The sequence below is a fragment of the Macrobrachium nipponense genome, chromosome 39 (assembly GCF_015104395.2).
Source record: "Macrobrachium nipponense isolate FS-2020 chromosome 39, ASM1510439v2, whole genome shotgun sequence".
Taxonomy (NCBI): Eukaryota; Metazoa; Arthropoda; class Malacostraca; order Decapoda; family Palaemonidae; genus Macrobrachium; species Macrobrachium nipponense.
In genome coordinates, this window is record NC_061099.1 from 51,686,517 (window position 1) to 51,706,014 (window position 19,498).

The 19,498-nt window shown below is 34.0% G+C and overlaps 1 protein-coding gene and 1 long non-coding RNA gene across 3 annotated transcripts in view; both read right to left on the reverse strand.

Moving 5' to 3' along the window:
- Positions 1-19,498, reverse strand: part of LOC135210346 (probable histone deacetylase 1-B) — a 313,625-nt gene that overhangs the window by 57,406 nt on the left and 236,721 nt on the right. The gene's annotated exons all lie outside the window — the stretch shown is intronic.
- Positions 11,681-19,498, reverse strand: part of LOC135210347 (uncharacterized) — a 43,243-nt gene continuing 35,425 nt past the window's right edge. For both annotated transcript variants that reach the window (XR_010313507.1, XR_010313508.1), the window contains exons 3-4: positions 17,444-17,520; positions 11,681-11,816 (exon numbers count right to left, since the gene is read on the reverse strand). This is a non-coding gene — a long non-coding RNA (uncharacterized LOC135210347). The remainder of the gene's footprint in view (positions 11,817-17,443; positions 17,521-19,498) is intronic.

The window sequence follows — 19,498 nt, forward strand, 5'->3', positions numbered from 1 at the left end:
CTTAATTCGATTGCCAACACATACATTTTTTCTTGGATAAACCTGGTGGTGATCTTGATCCAATTCTGGTCCGCCCAAATGAGCAGTTCATTGCCTGCACTGCAAAGGGAGAACGAGTGATTTCCTCCTTGCTTCCGTAAGTAGGAGAGAGCTGTGGTGTTGTCGGAAATGTACCAACACGTTTCTGTCCACCGCTGTCTACAAAAAATTTCAGACCCAAGTGAATGGCAGTCATTTCTTTGACATTTATATGTAAATTAGTCTGTTCTGGAGACCAAGTGCCAACGTTTTCCGCATGCCCAGATGGGTTTCCAATGCTGACCTGAGGCATTGGCATAAAATGAGAGGTCGGGGCTCAGAAGAAGAAACTTCCCCTCTAAGTCTGTACTTTGACATCCACCACCATAGGTCCTCTCTTATTTCTTTCATAATCAGGAACTTTACTGTGTTCGACTGTTCCCTCCTGTTCCAGTTTGCCCTCAGAGGAATTGAAGAGGCCTCATATAAGGTCTTCCTAACTTCATAAAACTATTTGATTGATGATAAGTGTCCCCAGCAGACTCATCCATTGATTCGCTTAGCAAACTGGTAGCAAAAGAATTTCCTGCACTGTTTGAAGGTAGGCCTATTGTCTTGGGGGAAGGAAAAATCCAAAAACCCAAAGTTGATCCTCACTCCCAAAGTAGAGAATATCCTGAGTTGGAGTTAGCTGGAACTTCTCTTCATTTATCAAAAGTTCAAGATCCTTGGCAAGGTAGAAGTTATTTGCTCTTCTGCGTTGCTCGTGCTGGGGAGCATAAGAGCCAATTGTCTTGGTACAGACGTATGTTTATACCTAGGAAATGTAACCATCCAACACATTCAGCATAGTAAACTCTTTCGAACACTCTTATCCCCTAACAATTCCTACAAATGATATGACTATCATAGGCTGCCTAGTTAGCCAGGTCTTGCAACCTTCCCTAAAATATCTAATGCTAGAACCACTAGAGTCTGACCTAATAAATCATACAATGTAGAAAAATCATCAAACGCTGATCAGAAAAGCTACCAAAATATTAGTACATCACCAAATCCTTGGGAAAGCAATAAAAAACTTCAAATCCAGCCACCAATACATCTGATATTGCCTCAAACGACAACAGAAAAGAAGTTATTTTCTTTGTTCTTTTATAATATGGTTCCCGGGTAGAGGGCAGGGTGATTACCCACAGTGAAAGCAAAAGAATCGCTACCATGAATTTCAAATTTTACCTGCTGTTTGAGTATTAAAAGTATAGCTATGTAATTACTTGGTAAATTACTTGAGCAAAAACTAAATGTCATAATTGATGGGACTTTTTTTTTTTTTCTAATCACTTCAGCGAATTACTGTACTGTAATAATTTGCAGACAGTAGGCTGGAATAAACTAAAGTTTTGGAAAGCTATAACTACACCTTGCATTATCCAAAGATTCCTATATGCATATTATAATAGATCTTTAAACAAATTTGTAACTTTCAACAGCCTTTAAGAATGTCTTTACTTGGAGTGGTGACTGCAGCTATTCTTAATGAACTTGACATTGTTCAAAGTATCCTCTTTCAGGTTCAGAAAAACTTTGCAATCTTAAGTCATCTGAAAATAAGTGATTTTTGTTGCTTGCTAGAAGATATTTTTAATTTTTCTGCAGCCCACTTCACCTCATAATTCATTTGGTAAGGGGGTACAAATATCATTTTACCCAATACGTACTAATATTCTGTTAATTTTAGATTTACACTAACCAGATCCACTAAAACTATGCACAGAATTTAAAAAGAAAAAATTTTGAAGTCAAATCCAGTGCTCAACATGATTTACCTCTACAGCACGTTATTTCACTAATAACATACTGAAGTCCTACTGGAAGTAGGCCATGTAAACCAACTTGTCAAGCTTTGTAACTAATGCCAGGTCAAGTGGCAGACTACTAATAACCACCAGGTTAACCTCAGAAATAAGTCATTAGTAAACAGAACAATAGTTCATAGACTCCAGTAAGGAAACCCAATTTGTTTTATTGGTGCATGTCTGTGAAATTTAGCATAATTAAAAAGAAATTATTTGAACTTTTATCACCAATGAGTAATATACTGAGGATGTTAGTAAATGATATTGATAAATAACCTCAAAGACAATTTTACCCATATCACTCAAGTCAAAAGTTACCTGAACTATCTACCAACTTCAACACTAATTTTGAAGACATTCTATAAACTACCAAACTCACTGTACCTTATTTTAATTATTTTAGCCACAAATTTACTGATAACTCCACTATGGAATTATATCAATGTTAATATCTGCTGCTGAAATACCCACAGCATCATGATTACTACCTTAATACCTCAGCTGGCAGATATGCTAAACATCTGCTGATAAGATAATTACCTTATCTATAAGAAATTAAATTTCTCCCTCCTCTTACTCTGCATTGAACCATAAATGACACAAATTTACATATACAAACAGATATTTAAAATGTACCTACTTTTCAAAAACTGACCCACCAAAATGCTTCAGATAATCTAATGTTCATCTACATCTACTCAGTGAGCTAATGAGATGTTAGGCACTAAAAAATTACTGTCCACAAAATTCTATAAAAAAAACTTACTATAGCTGCTACATGCTCCAGAACTTCCACTTGCTTCATTCACACCCAAGTTACCAGAATACCCTGAATTGCAATTTCCTTGAACACTTGAATGTCTCGGTCTTGATGAGTTTTCTTGCTCCATTATGAGGGACTTTGATTTATGTCTGCGAGTACTTATCTTTACTTTTGAATCACCCTTTATATTACAGCTCTCCAGTTTATTACCAGAAGAATGACAAACATAGGTATTTGAAGGTACGTCTACACCGTTGTTTGCATCAACTGTCCTTTTAACCACTTTCTTCCCACTGACAGGTGCTTTTCCTTTAACAGCACTTTTCCTGCTGTTCAAATCAACACCTGTTTCACGTTTGGTGACATTGAAATTATTGTTTTTTACAGAAGACCCAGCATGATCTGAATAAGCTGTATTTCTTAGATCAACAGCGTGTGTTTCCTGATGCAGGTTCCTGGCGTGTTCAAAGCACTGGCCAAAATCATATTTCCCAGGTTTTATTCTTATTCCATCAGTCTTACAATTACAAGTATCAAGATGAAATGCTGTCCTTTTGCAAATAAATTTTGCCTTTCCTTCCTCTGGTCTAACATTTTTCTTGATGGAATCAAGGTCCTTGAAATCATAGGGCAATTCTTCTTCAGTACCCTTTACAGCAGCCTTCCAACCAGATCTGTGACTTCTTATTGGTGTGGCCTTCAAATTATTCTTCCCAATGGTACCTGAAGCAGCAGTCGTCCCTTTCAAATGAATTACCTCTCTGCTTGCATGCAATTCACTTCTCACAACCACTGAATGTGACCTCAATGTTCTATAGACCTCTCCCACAGAGGACCTGTTTACAACTGAACTTCGAGATGATCTGCGAAGAGCTGATGATCTCGTTTTTCCATCCACTCCAATATACTTTATTGGTTTGCAAAGGTTCCTACTGTGTTGTGGAGAGCATCTCTCGGGTGACACTAAGATATCAGATGGATTTAAAGTTACAAAAAATGAAACTTGGAACTACACATGACTAATCTTTTAGCACTAAGTCACAAACTGTGGTAATTATCTAACAAAAAAGCAATAAACCCAACAATAACTAAATTCAAAATGTAAGAGATGAAATGTACTTTATATACAGTATGTACATTGTGAACTAAACCAAACTCTGTGCAGAATACTTCCTAAATAGCCAGATACTGTACTGTATTATGCTAAGAGCTATGTAAATCTATTCAAAGCTTTCAACTCACCCACCAATGCTGGCAGTTTAAGGAAAAATTATATTTTAAACAAAGTTACCAATATGGCCACTTTTTATTTCAGTAATCCAGTTAATTATAAATATTCAAATTTCTTACAATTACTAAACTGCCCTTTTTTTCCAAAATTGAAATCTTGTACAAAGTACTTAAGTTAACTTATGATGGTTATAAGACATGGTTAAAATTATTAAGATATGAACTATCTGCACTGATATCATGAATACACACACACATACAATTTTGCAAAACACAACAAATTTTAAATTAATTTGTATTGTTCACAGCTACCAAACCTGTGGTGTTACTGTAAGGATATATTCTTCTAGCACCAGATGGAAACCAGTAATAATGATCTAAAATCCAACAGGACCTCGAACATCTTCATTCAACCACTTAAATTACAAGAACCAAACTTTGTGCTCAAGTCATTTATTTTCTGTGCCCTGATATTACTCCCATAACCTTACACTGCATTTATCAGAAGACTTAAGACAATAAAAAAAGGATTATGAATAACTTCATTGGTATTACTTGTTGCATCTACATAGCACCTTATATATTTTCAATAATCAATTCATTCTGAAGTATGGATGTCATATTAATGCCTTTCAATGTCCTTAATGCAACTCCTGTTCTAAACTAGTGAAGTGAAAACAGCAGCTCCCTTATGGAGAGCATGATCTTCAGGTTGAAAATTCCTCAATCACTTTCATAACTCTTGGAGAAGGGACACAGATGAACACTTTGACCAGTTGGAAGTTCAAACAAAGTGTATTATGAGAGGAAAGCAAGAGAGGGTCCATTTCATGTTAAACCTTATTAAGGGAAAACCGTTGATAGTAAGGGAAAATCAATTGATATAAACTTGAAATTTCATAAACCCAAATCAGTAACTAATCTGTCAGTCTACACAGCAACTTTCTCCAAATCTCTATTCCAAAAATTTCCATTCACATGCCATTATGTAAATGCCAACTATTTCACCATTGCCTTTCAATATAATATAACCAACACTAGTCACACTTTCCTACTTTCAATTGACAAGAAAACCTACTGTGAAGTAAGCTCATGAAAGCAGATAGGGTAAATGGTATGAAACTAAAAGCAAAGGATGTACTTTCTAAAAGGAGAAATTAACAGACTATAAGTAATAGAGCAATGGAATAGTATAACTTAGACATGAAGTTAACAGAAAGCTGATGGTAGCATTACGATGTACAAATATGCAGAAATAAAAGTAACTGGCAGCATGATAAAAATTCTGGTGAAGTAAAGGAGAGACAAGAGGAATGGCATTGGCATATTGATCCTGTGTCGTGTCACTGTATGAAAATACAGTTACAAAGGAAAGGAAAAAAATGTTTAGAAAATCATGAATTTGCAGTCTGATATCAAGCTTTGCATGCTGAATCACTCTTGGATACTGAAGTAATATCCTCCTTGTAAATACAAGTGCAGCATAGTGTATACCCAATGAATAGGGCTCAGAGTGCTGAATGGTGCTTACATCAATGTGTATGTCAAAGCAGATAAAGCCCATAAAGTCTTTTTTGAATGAAGATAAAGAATGGAAAGCAATCAGGATGGGAATTCACTGTATGACAAAAAGAAATTTCAACAAGTAACAGTGGCATGGTCCATACCCAACTGTTATTACATAAGGGCCACAATAAACGCTCTGGTTTTGAGCAATATTCACTTTGACCTTTTAAAAATGTGACACTTATATTTCAAAGTGACATCTCTGACATGTTTGGTATTCTTTTAATCCTAAATGAGGTAAATCAACTTCTGACCACTTCCCAGCCTATACAACCTTTGTGTTAAATTCCTAAAATATGACATTAAGGCCAGGACAAATATTTTCTCCTCTCTCATTCCTTGAGACCTTGACCTTACCCAAAATGAATTTGTTTTTGGATGCATAACAGCCTTTTGTTTTAACTTCTTTTGTTTTTGGATTCATAAAAGCCTTTTGTTTCAGCAACTTGTTCCAATTAAAATGACTGTTTATACCTTACATAAAGTTAGACAATGTAGTAAGTAGAGAAAAAACAATACAGCTGATGTAGTCACCTAACTCTGCAACATACAAGAAAGTCTGTATTTCTGTAGGGTAAGAAGAGTAAAACTGATGCAGCATGCAATAAAAGTTCCACTACTTGAGAAAGTGCTGCAAGAATAATTGAGAAAAAATGCAGTCGCAAAGCATGTCACCCAAATCGAATAATACAAATACCCTTATTCCACACACAATGAACCCAGAAACACCAACCCAAGAAATGTGAAAGCAAAACATCATCCACCAGGGTGCATAGAAACACTTGTAATTTATCTGTGTAGTCTCCTATCTGAGAGCAAGGGGATGGAAGGCCACTCCGAATCACATCAGGACAGGAGAGGCAATAGAGTTCTTAAAGAGAAAGGTAGACAGCTGCAGTTTAAATAATTTGTTTGTAGAGGAGGGTACTGTATTGATATATACATCAATTGTTATTGTGAACCCACTATTCATAAACAGCCTGAATCACAAAGAGGAAGAGGACCAAGTAGAAGAGATCTAAAAGGGAACAGACTGCTGCTAGAAGCTAAATTCCCTATGTAAGAAAGACAGCAACAAATACCAATACCAGAGGTGCTTCCCTTGATAATGGATTTGCAAAGAAATAAAAAATCAAGAGAGTACCACCAACCCATGCAAAAGGTATAAATATTGGTACTTCATGAAACACTTATTATCAGAAAGTGTCATGATGAGTATGAATGACCCGGATCCCTCCCAACTGAAAATATATAGCATACTGAGATGTAATGTCAAAGCAAGTCAACATGAAGGGATTTACTGATACATCAGAGATAAAACCTGACAGTTTCTTACAGCACTATATGCCTGCTTCAAATATAGCATAGAGCATATTTTATACTAATACAAGCCTCGGAGAAGAGGCATGATTAATACACAGTAATGCCCCAAAAATGGAATAACACCAAAATTAAAATTAAAGTAAATCCAGAGAAAAATTACATTTTTATATTAAAATAAATTTTCAATCATACTTAAGCAGTAATTATATAGTTAAATGTTTCACAAATCCGGTAGTTAAATTTAATAATTTGCGGGTTGCACTAATTTTCTGTCTTGATTTGGTTAGGTGCCTACGACCCAGCCCACTTTCGGGGAAAGATAGGAACCAATTGGCAAGCAGCTGTTTGTTTTATGACCTTAATGAGAAAAAAACCATGCTAGGGGACAGAGGGTGGGCTCCGATAATATGATTACTGGGCAAATATAATCAAAACTTTATTTTATTATAAAAATGTCACTTTTAATTATGGGAATTAACCAGTAACTATACAGCTGATTCCCACATTGAGAGATGGTGGGATGCATGGATGTTTCTACTTCAAAATATAAACACTGTACAGTGGGGCCCTGTATCCGCGTTCTCTGGATTTACGGATTTCTCTCGGGACCACATCTCATTATTCGCGGGAAATTCGCCTATTCACGGTATTTTCCTATGAGAAATATCCACAAATTCCTGTTTTTTTCTTATCAATTTCATCATAAAATTCACTTTTTGTGATTAAAAAAAAAAAACTTTAAAAAAACCAGGTACGTATAATAATTTTTAGTGGGTTTTTCTTGAGTTTCAACTAACAAAATAGGCCATTTTCAGAATTTTTATAGGGGTTCCAACTATTAATGGGGGGGGGTCTGGTACACATCCCCTGTGATTACAGGGGGACCACTGTTAACTAGAGAATAGAAAAAGATTTGCAAACATTACATAACAATGTTTGTTTATTCCTTACCAGATAAGAGAGTTGATGCAGGAAGGTACTCCCTCTGGTTGTCAATCATCATGTACAGGTGAGGCGGAATAGCCAGCAGGCACTTGCTTCTTTAGTGGGACCTTTGTGGCGTAGGATATTTCCAATGGCCAACAAAAGATGGGTGAATTGACCACTGGCCTGGGCTCAATACCAATAATTCACCAGAGAAAAAACTCGTTACCTATATCCAAAACTATGTCTAAATAAAAAACTAACACCACCCTACCAAAGAACTGGAGGGTACTTGGGTACTTCGTACTTCCAGGCTTCCCAATAGCAAAACACCTTTTATCAAGGAGAAAAGAGGATTTAGGAAAATTGCTTCTTATACTTCCTTTCCCAACACCTCGCCAGCCGCAAGAAAAGGACCCAAGGTAGTGCAATCATTATATACGATTTCAATATCTCAAAGATAATGAGATGCAAACACTGATTTGCATTTCCAAAATGTAGCGTTTAAAATTGCTGATAAGGACAGGTTTCTTTTAAAAGCTAGAGAAGTAACTACTTTTCTAATCTCCTGAGCTTTCACTTTATATAGGGGAACATGTCTTATTGAACTGACGATGCATCTTGCAGATCACACCTCTTAGGAAGAATGCCAGGGCATTCTTGGACAAAGGTCTAGAAGGATCCTTGACAGAATACCACAGACTGCCACAGTCACTTTGCATGTCCTTAGTTCTATGCAAGTGGTATTTTAAGGAGACCGGACAATTTGCCGTAAACAAATTTGCTGTAGGACAATTGATTGTAAGACATTTTGCCGTAAGAAAAATTGCCGTACGGATATTTTGCCGTCCTTTCGCCGTAAAATGTTTATGCTTTGTCATGTATAGATTAAAAAAAAAAAAAAATTAAAAAGAGAGAGAGAGAGAGAGAGAGAGAGAGAGAGAGAGAGATGAGAGAGAAAAGACGAGAGAGAGAGAGAGAGAGAGAGTCGTTATAAATTTTGACACCCGTCGTTAAATGTTTAAATGAGGTCATTACAAATTCGGTAGTTTACCATATTTTTTATTTATTTATTTTTTTATCTTAAACCTTTGTATTATCTACTTTTATCAGTTGAAACTTAAACCCCTACGATGCCGTACACTATCAAAAGCACCAGAGGTTGTGATAAGCTCGTAGATGATTCCAACTTCATTTACAGGCAAGAAAGAGAATATGGAGGCAAGGTTTATTGGAAATGTGTTTGTATTTTATAACCCAAATAGTAATATACTACATAAATTATTATTGTATAAAGCGAAAGATAACTTTTTTATGGAGCAGATGAAAAGATTTATATTCGTCATGTTTGCATTTTATGAGGCGGTCTCGGCGCTTAGCCTAAGCCACTGATCACCAGACAACGGCGCTATAAACCCTACGGAGAGTAAAACCCAGTTATGAATATATTTAACAAGTGCCATAAAACCGAACTGCTGCTAACCGTTATCAACGGTAACCGCGGGCTGCCTGTACCATAATTTATACAGAGGAGTTCTTTTGGGAAAAATATATTTAAATGGTAACACCACAAAATACTAAAACTGATGGATGTAGTGCAGTGTGAAGTATACTGCATCTTAGAAATAGTATAAATATGCTGATAGAAAAGCTCTAAGTTGAAAAACTGAAGATTTGAGCATGTTATGAACTGGGAAAGCAGTAGTGTTGTAATAAACAAGGAGGCAGCAGAATAACAACTACTGAGAAGGACCAGGAAAATCACAAAAAAGGACCTGAATAGAAATTAAAATGGAGTGAAGATGAAGTAAAACTACATCAATGTGTCAAACCATGTAAAGCAACAGGAAAATTTTTATTTGATAGTATCACGTATTAGCTCGTGTCAATGGAGATTTTATTTCTTAGAATAAGAGATATGGAGATTTTGGGCAAATATATATACATATATATATATGTTATATATATATTATATATATATATATATTATGTTCATATACTATATTATATATATATATATATATATATATATATATATAATATATATATATATATATATATATACTATATATATATATATATATATATATATAATACTATTTATGTATAATATATATATATATATATATGATATATATATATATATATATATATATATATATATATATATGAGAGAGAGAGAGAGAGAGAGAGAGAGAGAGAGGAAGAGCGAGAGAGAGAGAGAGAGAGAGAGAGAGAGCGAGAGACTATAAAAAAAAAAAAGCATTCAAAGGAACATATAGCCAACCTATAGCCTTGAACTGAAAATGAATTTGCAACAAAATCTAACTAACCTCCTATGAATTATTAATTTGCAAATATCTAATACCACATCTCAATCACTTGAGCCTTAAAATATTAACATCTTATGTAAACCTACTGCCAACACCATATTGAAGGATTCATACGGCACCTAACAACTTAAGTATAATAAAAAAAAAAAAAAAAAAAAAATTAAAAAAAAAAATTACAATTCACCTCTTCCATTAAAAAAGTTATCAAAGATTTTGCAAAATTTTCAGCATTCTCACAAACCAAACAAGCATAATGAACAAAACTTACCCTGGTTGCGTGTGGGTGTGGTGGGAGCGTTGGTGGCCAGGCTGCCAGCTGAAGGACTCCGGCTTTCTATGTTACTGCTCCTGCGCGGACGCTTGCTTGCCGGGCTCTCCTCACCACAATCAACACTAACCTAGAAAATATAAAAATAAATCTAAACTGAAACACTCTGTGTAAGTTTTATTGAACATTTATTGTTCCACAGGTCCATGGAAGACAAATAACTGACAAGTTAAGAAATTATGAAAATAAATCTTAAATAAAAGAATCAGGAAGCCAAGACATTCCATTTATGACTCAGCAGTGTTAAGTTTTTAACATAGTATCGCAGTTTACGCAGTTCAAACTAAATTTTGAAGTTAATTTCTATTTTAAATTATTTTTTCATATACTATACAGGAGTAAATGCAATTTGGTTTTATTTTCTATTCTGTGTTATTTATAAGCATATACAGTACCAAGAAGTGACAAAAAAAAAAAAAAAATTATGAAATTGCCATAAATTTTTCTTTTACCACATTGCATGCTTGTGGATAACTGAAGGCATTATGTACTTTCTTACAAACTACTTCTCTAATCCATGAAATATAAAAATATTTTATTTCTACTTTATGGAAGACACCACTGAGAATTAGCCAAGTTTTAACAAGTTGATACCTGTAACAAAACTCTTAATAAATGTGCTATACATAGTTACATTAACTACTAACAGTACTTTGTTGTTTATGACATTTTTATAAGAAACATTAAGTGGCTGTTAATGATAAGAAAGAGAATGGAATTATCAAGGCGTCTGTAAGTTTAGTAAGTCTGGTTTAATGTATGACAATTCTCATTTAACCTGCCATGTGTTTGTTTCTAAGCCTCTTAGTCAAAAGCAAACAAAAGACGTAATATGCATTATCAATGGAAACTAACAAAGACGAGACAAGCATGGTATAATCTACTGAAAGAAACTTTCCAATTAAGCATTGCCTGGCGCAATCTACCTAAAATGCAACTCGCATTATACTCAAGACACAATATGTGATGAAAGCATGTTTTGGGGACTAAAGTTGAAGGGTCTCATGTTTTGATGAACTTGTACCTCACGATACAAGCACATGAAATAATCATGGTTTTTTGAAGATACACTGTATATACTAAGTTTTACTGAATGTTATTGTTGGAAATTAGCTCTGATAGAGTATTTATGACCTAAATACGTAAAGTTGCATTTGAAGTTTTACAATAAAATAAATTTAAACATTTCCCTCCCCCCAAAGTCCATCAATGAAGTATTTAAACAAACACTTACTGCGTGTTGTGATTCACTGTTGCTACCGTTACTGTCAACTCGGCGTCTCTTCGTAGTTGTAGTGGCAGCAATACTGCCAGTAGTTAAACTGATATGACTATAAGTTGTTGGCTTGGTATGACTTTCACTATTTCGTCTTTTAGTATGAAAATCTTCTGCGAGACCAAATTTGCGTTTGCGCAAGGGTAGGGGTCTCCCGATTGCCTCCAACCCCTCCACACCTGACCCAACCAGCTGATTCCTGAAATGACAAAGGGCACTTATACTTATAAGCTAAAAATTCGCAGCACTAAAAATTGACTACTAACTATCAGGACGAGGATAAATAATGCACAAATTTTTGTGTCCTCTGTAATGCATGTTTTGCTCCTAGCCTTTCCTACCCTGTGATGCACAGCAGTACTACATGTACCTTCATTAATGAGGTTAAGCAAGTTTCTTTATGGTGAAATATTTACACAACTGCAAATCTTGGGTAGAAAACCTTTATAAATCAACCTCCTACTTTTAACATGAACTATGTTCATTTCAAACAGCACGGAACAAGTATGTACATGTATGAAAAAAATTGAAGGCTGCCATACATCAAGAAAAGAATTTGTACCTGAGAGAGAGGAGAGAGAGAGAGAGAGAGAGAGAGAGAGAGAGAGAGAGAGAGAGAGAGAGAGAGAGCTCAAATTATACCTTCACACATTTTGAACATCATGCTAAGAAATGTGTGAGACAAAACTTTCTGCTACTGATGTGCTGCCTACAACCTTACTGGTATATTCTAATTAAATGCATAATTACTGAAACTAATCACAAATACCAGTGGTAATTTTCTTATAATGTATCCAAACACAAATTGGAATTTTTATAAGTTACAGCAGAGCATATGAACTATGTGGCTCCATCAAAAGTATTAGCTACCATGCAATCTGAGGGAACCACATCACAAAATACTTTGAACTACAAAGGCCTGCAAAAAAAGTGCTCCTGTTAAATCCCAAGATCCTTGGGGGTAAGAAATCTTAGGTATTAAACATTAAATAAATTTGAAAAATTATCAATTATTATATTATTATTCAGTAGCTGAAATCTATTCATATGGATACCTAAATGGATAACAAAAATCTTGGAAAAGTTCAATCACTAACTGGAATGGCGATAATAGCAGCTCAATCACAGACAAGAATGACAGTGAAAGATTGCCATAAAATGATGCTCTCTCTAAAACCTTATTTCCCAAGACTTCATGTAAAAAATGCTGTAAATAAAATATGAAACAGCAGCTTCACCATGAAATATACATTACATTTCACTACAAAGTGAAGTAGGTTAGGATGATGAATGAAAGGGGAGAAAACTCTGCAGCATTTAAAATTTTGAAAAAATCTGAAAATTTGTTTACTGACTTTACCAAAATAACCTTGGACAGAAGTCAGTTTAAAAAGATACCTTAAATGATATTAGTAACTATAACAAAGTATGCATTTTGTACAGATCAATTATTCACTATTGGGCATGCACACCACTTGCTGGAACTAAAAATTTGGGTTTTAACTTTAAAAGCAGTACATAACGAAAAATGTTCTATCAGCAGTGAATCACTCAACATACCACTGGTTGTATGATGCTACTTGTCATGAACTTCAAAGTATGAATATTGTAATACTGCACTTAATGAACTAACTTTTCCGTCAGGGAAAATTTAGAGGTCTGGTAAAGACAAATTCACATGAAGTAGCAGGAGCAGCAGCTTTGTCTTAAATTAAAAGGTACACTATACAACACAAAGGCTTAATTTGCTGCTGCTTTTCCTTTTAAATGTCACTTCTTCAATTCTCACTTCACTCAATAATTATCAGTCCAGTCTATAATTGCCGATTTTCTATGAAGCAACTTTTCAATCCACAAAAAGTAATGAAAACTAAAATTTAAGGAGTAACTACACTTCATTTCATAATGATAAAATCTTTGCAGATGATGCTTTGGCCTAAGTGTGTGCAATTAACCACAGAACACAAATTCTCCTAGCACTTTTCTACAGCTATTACAAGTTCCCCAATGACTGCCAGCTTTCCATGAAGCAAGCACAATTTTCTACCATAGTAAACAGCAATAAAAAAAAAGCCCGAACCGTCACCCATAAACCAAATACCTAAGTTAGAAAAGAATAAGCTCTTGCTTATACCCCCAGGCTATATAGGCATTTGAATAAAGATTCATATCACACTATCTTGTTTGTGTGTTTTTTTCTTCATCAACAGAGGACCCTGGGTATTTGGGGTTTTCAAGTGAAATTTTTTGAATAGCATGCAAAGTTCAAGCCTCAGCTCTTCCCATTATTTGCAACATACTAGTAAATGACTGTTCTTTGTCTGTTAATACATAAAGTGCATTAATGAATAAAAGAACAATCTAAAGCTTGACCGGTTACCTCACTTGAAATGACATTGATTGTGATGAAGACAAAATGAAATTCTTGATGTACTAAAAAACTTGAAAGGACTGACAAACTAAGTGAAATTAGTATCAACATATCAAGTGTTGAAAGATAGTACAGCTCTATTTGCTAACCAAATCATTCTCAAACTCTCTTCCAGGTATTGACAGATGAACAATTGTAAACAAACACCACCCAGGACAGCCAACATGTACTTGAGCATCTACACAATACTCTATACCTAAACATTACCATGTGGCAAACATGAGAACTTATATTCATGTCAACTACAATGTTAATGCATAGTGTTTTATAAAGAGGCCTATTGAATATTGAGGGCTTACAAGGTATATAAAAAAAATGGTCAAATTTTGCTGAAAAAATCTGCCAGTCTATCCCTCTCAGATATATATCCATTATCTTTTGGTCAGGTTAGGTCTTGTGTGTGAAATGTAATGAAACAGATTGTAGAATGAAGTCAAAAGTTATACAGGCTTTTTAAGTTGCAACAACCTGGACAAGAGCTTATGTATCACAACGATACATACTTAGATCAAAATTCCAAAGCTAGTAAGCCACACTTTAGTCATGATGAATGTCAATGAGGAAAAGCTACCTTGACTCAACCTTGGTGAATCTTTTTCAATAAAATTAACTTAAAATTATACAATTCATTGTACTGACCAACTAGGAAACTATAATGAATTCTAATATGATATTTCTTATCACACTGCAATATGCCATATGATGCTGAGAAAAACAATTATCCTAAGATCAATGGATGTCTTGTACCTTGTAACTACTAATTAAAGCCCCCAAAACAAGATGGCAAGCCTTAAAAAAATTCATAGCAATAGTAACTCTGTTTCTAAACCAAAACAGTTCAAAAAGATATCAAATTTAAAACAATTAAGCATACAGATCATACAGATACTCAAAATGAACGCGTAACAGATGAGATTTAAATACTTTACCCTGATTTAACAGGCTACAAAACTGGATTGCTATTGTTATCTACAACCTAGTGATAATGCAATCCCACAGTTTCAATAGATCCTGTGGAGAAAAAAAAAAAAACACACACACACACACACACAGACAGACAGGTAATTTCATGTATCAAAGTCACTAACACTTTCACACTTTCATTTGCACATGCATGGAACAAAACCATAGGAGAATAAGGATGTCAGGAACACCAGTAATACTTTACAAACATTTCGAAGTTATCTTTGTTTAAAGACCAACAAGTCATCTTTGACTTCTGGTGCTGTCCTAAGGAATTTGCTCTTAAAACAAAAACAAACTGGAACAATTATTTGAAAAGTTGCAGTGTTGGGTGAGGTGAGACCAAGAAGAATGGGTTATCAGTAGAATGCATTGAAAGATGCCATCCCCTACCCTGAAATAGATATTTCTACTTAATCTTAACATAATCAAAGCTGGCTTCAAGTATGTATATGCAAAAACCATTTACCAATGCAACTAAATACGCACAGGAATCTCTCACCAAAATGGCAACATTACTGAAGTCTGAGGTCTGGTTCAATTTTATAAGGCTAGCTTATCAAAAACCATTCACCAATGCACTTAAATGCACACAGGTTGTATAAATCCCAATAAAACAACAGCCGTTACTGAAAGTTAAGAGGTCTGGTTGAATCTTCAGCCCAATTGCAGTACCATGATCAGTGCTTAATGATATTGCACAAAGATGTAAATTCACAATATACTATGCGGATAAACATTACAGAACTATTACCAAGGTGATTAACAGACCAGATAATTTTACATGATGAATGCAAAAATGCATTTAATTTTAATGACCATAGGAAACACAAATGAACTGAAAATATGGAACCTTTAAACACTATTGAGTGCTTACTGGAACAGGTAATGGTGAAGGTCAGTAACATAAGAAAAAGAAAATTTATTTTTGATAAAATTGTGCAACATTTAAAAAAATACTTCACTTCACCTAACATGCTGTAAACATTAAAATTAAACAAAATTATTATAATTTGATAAAAAAAAAAATAATAAATAGCAAACACAATAACCGGGCACATCTGAAATCACCAAAGGTGATAACTTCAAACCATTTGACTCTCAACAATATATTCCTTACTGGTTCAGGAAGTAACCAATTATGCACACCTAGCATCACTTCAACTCAAGTCATTTGATAGAATATAACGTATGTACTCCAACAGTCTTACCATTGAAAAAAAAATAAAAATAAATAAAATAATCAAATCTTTTTACCAGTTTCACACACTCCGTTTTGAGAGGAAGTAAAATACAGTAAATATTCTACTTATAAAACTACACATGTATTACAGCTTCCAAGAAAAATGTATCTTTAACTGTAGCAAATTGTTTTTGAAAAACAATTCCCATTGTGAGGAGTGTTAAGTGAAGTAAATCAATAACCCGGATTGACCCTAGTTAATAAAAAATAAACAAAACTTTCTAATCAAAACTTAAAATTCGAATTGTAAAACGCAAAAAAGATTTCCCTTCACATTAGCTCAAAAGATCTTATTCCTAGCAAAGCTAAACACATTCTCAAGAAAACATACAGTATCCAACAGTTCAAATTCACTTTCAACAACTATAAAAATCTGGATATACTCAGGATATGCTAAGACAAATCATGTAATGCTAATAAATATCTTTAATTTTATTTTTTTATCGTGTAGAATACAATTTATTTTTTATTTTTTTTTTATTTTTAGGGTTGGATGGATGAATGTGCATCATTTAGGACACCAAAGACAAGTTACCGAGGTAAAAAGTTCACTAAGTCGTGCGTTCTGATCTTGGATGCCTCTCTCTCACTTTCCACAATTCTAAATTTTGAAGGGGCTGGATGTCAACAAAATTGTACTTCCAAGTCAAATGCAATACAGTCTTCCATTTCCCATTTTGTACTGTACTACTGTACTGATTTATCATGTTAATATTTACTTGTTATTTTATCTCTGAAAGTTGGTCTTTAAATCCAGTTCATTCAAGAATTAATTTTGAATGATACAGAGAGAGAGAGAGAGAGAGAGAGAGAGAGAGAGAGAGAGAGAGAGAGAGAGAGAGAGTGTGTACTGTGCTACAATATCACTTAGCACACTTGTGGTAATCTAGTAATAGCATACCGGAGTTAAGCCCCTCTGGAAATTATAATCTAAAAATTTCCCTAATTATATCTCTAAATTGTTTGCATGTATCTTACATCCATTCGAGCACAGTACAATAACAATATGACAGCCATACATCAGTTGTTGTTCAAAACTACCTTCACAGTAGTTATATAAATCACCCTGACCTAAAATCCCTACCCAATAGTAGTTAAGTAAAACCAAAAAAGAAAATTTCTGAGTTTCTCTTTTCACGGTCACAAAGGTAAAAAATATTGAAAACAAAGATAATTCATTTACAACTACCTGGTCCAACACCTCCCTTAAATTTGAATTAAACTCATTGGTAATTCGAGATGCCTTCATCATCTATCCCCATTCGTCTGCAAGAGACAAGAAGTTCAAAAGTAAAAAGCACGTTGAACCAGTAACAAATACAATGGTCACAAAATCAAAATTTCTACCATACAAAATGAAAATTCTTTTTTCTACCTATATCACTATTTGAAAACTACAGAATACAGTACATGCAACATCACTGATACATTACATGAAAAGAAAAATACTGTAGGCAAAAAACTGAATTTGAACTACAGTATACCATAGTGAAACAATTACATTCCAGATACAATACTGAAGAAATATTCATAACAAACCATTACCAGATGAAGTAGCAATTATGATATTCTAAAAATTATCTTGAAAAACATGGTCTACAAACACTAGTCTAGCTCCCATTGTACATGGGAAAACAATTATCAACAGAACAATTAATTAAAAGATTTTTCTCTGTAGTCGAATGGAATTTCCCCCTTGACATTCTGCATTGATTCAACACAAAATTTAAACTACATAAAACTACTTAGAGCAAGAGCTCAAGCTTTCCCCTGAGGAAGACTACTGAGTTAATAAAAGAAAATATCCTTGTACAATTATTTCTGCATGTTAAGTCTGGATCTCAAAGGTTTGTTGCACTTTTGGAAAACTTGTAGACTAAAGTCTTCAAAACTTGTAGTCTAAATTCTTCAACATAATATTTTAATAACTACTTGTAGTCTAAATTCTTCAACATAATATTTTAATAACTAATTCTTATCTAAACTCAAATTTACTACAGATAACATTCATGACAATTATCCAGTATACAGCAGACCTATAACTTCTACTTTACTCCCAACAGACAGATTGCAAGAGCATCAATCCTTAAAATACCAATACTAAATTCTAACAAACTTGATTTAATCTACTTTCAATTAACAATTTAAATATTCATTTAATCTACTATACATTTAGTGGGTAGCTAAAAGCCAAGAAACTGTAAGCCCCAATAAATATGCAGTGGCCTAATATTATATTATATATTACTATATATACAGGGCTATGACTAATGTACATACTGTCATTAGAAAACAACTACACAGGCTCAACTGACCAAGTTAGTTTTAAGGCCTAAAGGGACTGCTGTATTTCAGTCAAGCTTTGGTAAATAAAAGCCATCCAGCAGCAAACTTTTTAAGACAATGCTAATACAAGAATGATTAATACATTGTACCATCAAGAAGGCCAAATAACTTTGCAAGATACTTGGGGTTAGGGTGAAAATATAGTCTTCCAGGTCCAACCACACATCCATAGAAATCCAAGTTGTTCAACTTTAAAGCATCTGACTGCAGCATCCCTGTTCTTACATTTCACAGAAAGATCACTTAAAGCTGAGTATTACAAACATTTTCACAACCACAGATCTGCACTCAAGTTTCTAACTTCCAATGGTGATACAGGACAGCGGAAGATGCTGGAAACAGATTTACTGGTACAAACGAAGGATAAGAAAACCTCGCCACTCAAAGTTGAATGTATTCTTAAATTTTTACTTATATGTACTATACATCTAAAACAAAAATTTAACCAGTAATTACAAATGGAAATAAATCTTTTTAAAATTAATCCAGTACAGTATTTTAATACACATGTATCCATTGCATTTTTAGCAAAGCTGCCAATCAGTCTTATTACTAACATATTCTACGGGATTACCAATGAAAACAAATATACTTCATAATTATAAAGATTTAGTGCAAGTTGAATACCTACAAGTAAAAAAAGTTTAGTTTTTCTCTTTTTGCAAAATAATTACCACTAACTTACATACTATGCTTAACATTTGACAATTTCAAGAACTATTCCGAAAAAATAAGGCTTAAACAAATTCACCTTATGTACCTACAGAGCTCACTAAACCACTGGTATATCCTTACAATGTGGAAGCTTTTACATAAAATGTTTAGCTTGGTAAGGTGCTGTCATTTTGAACATAAACCATGTAATCTAGATGTGCTCATTTAACCACACATTTCATAA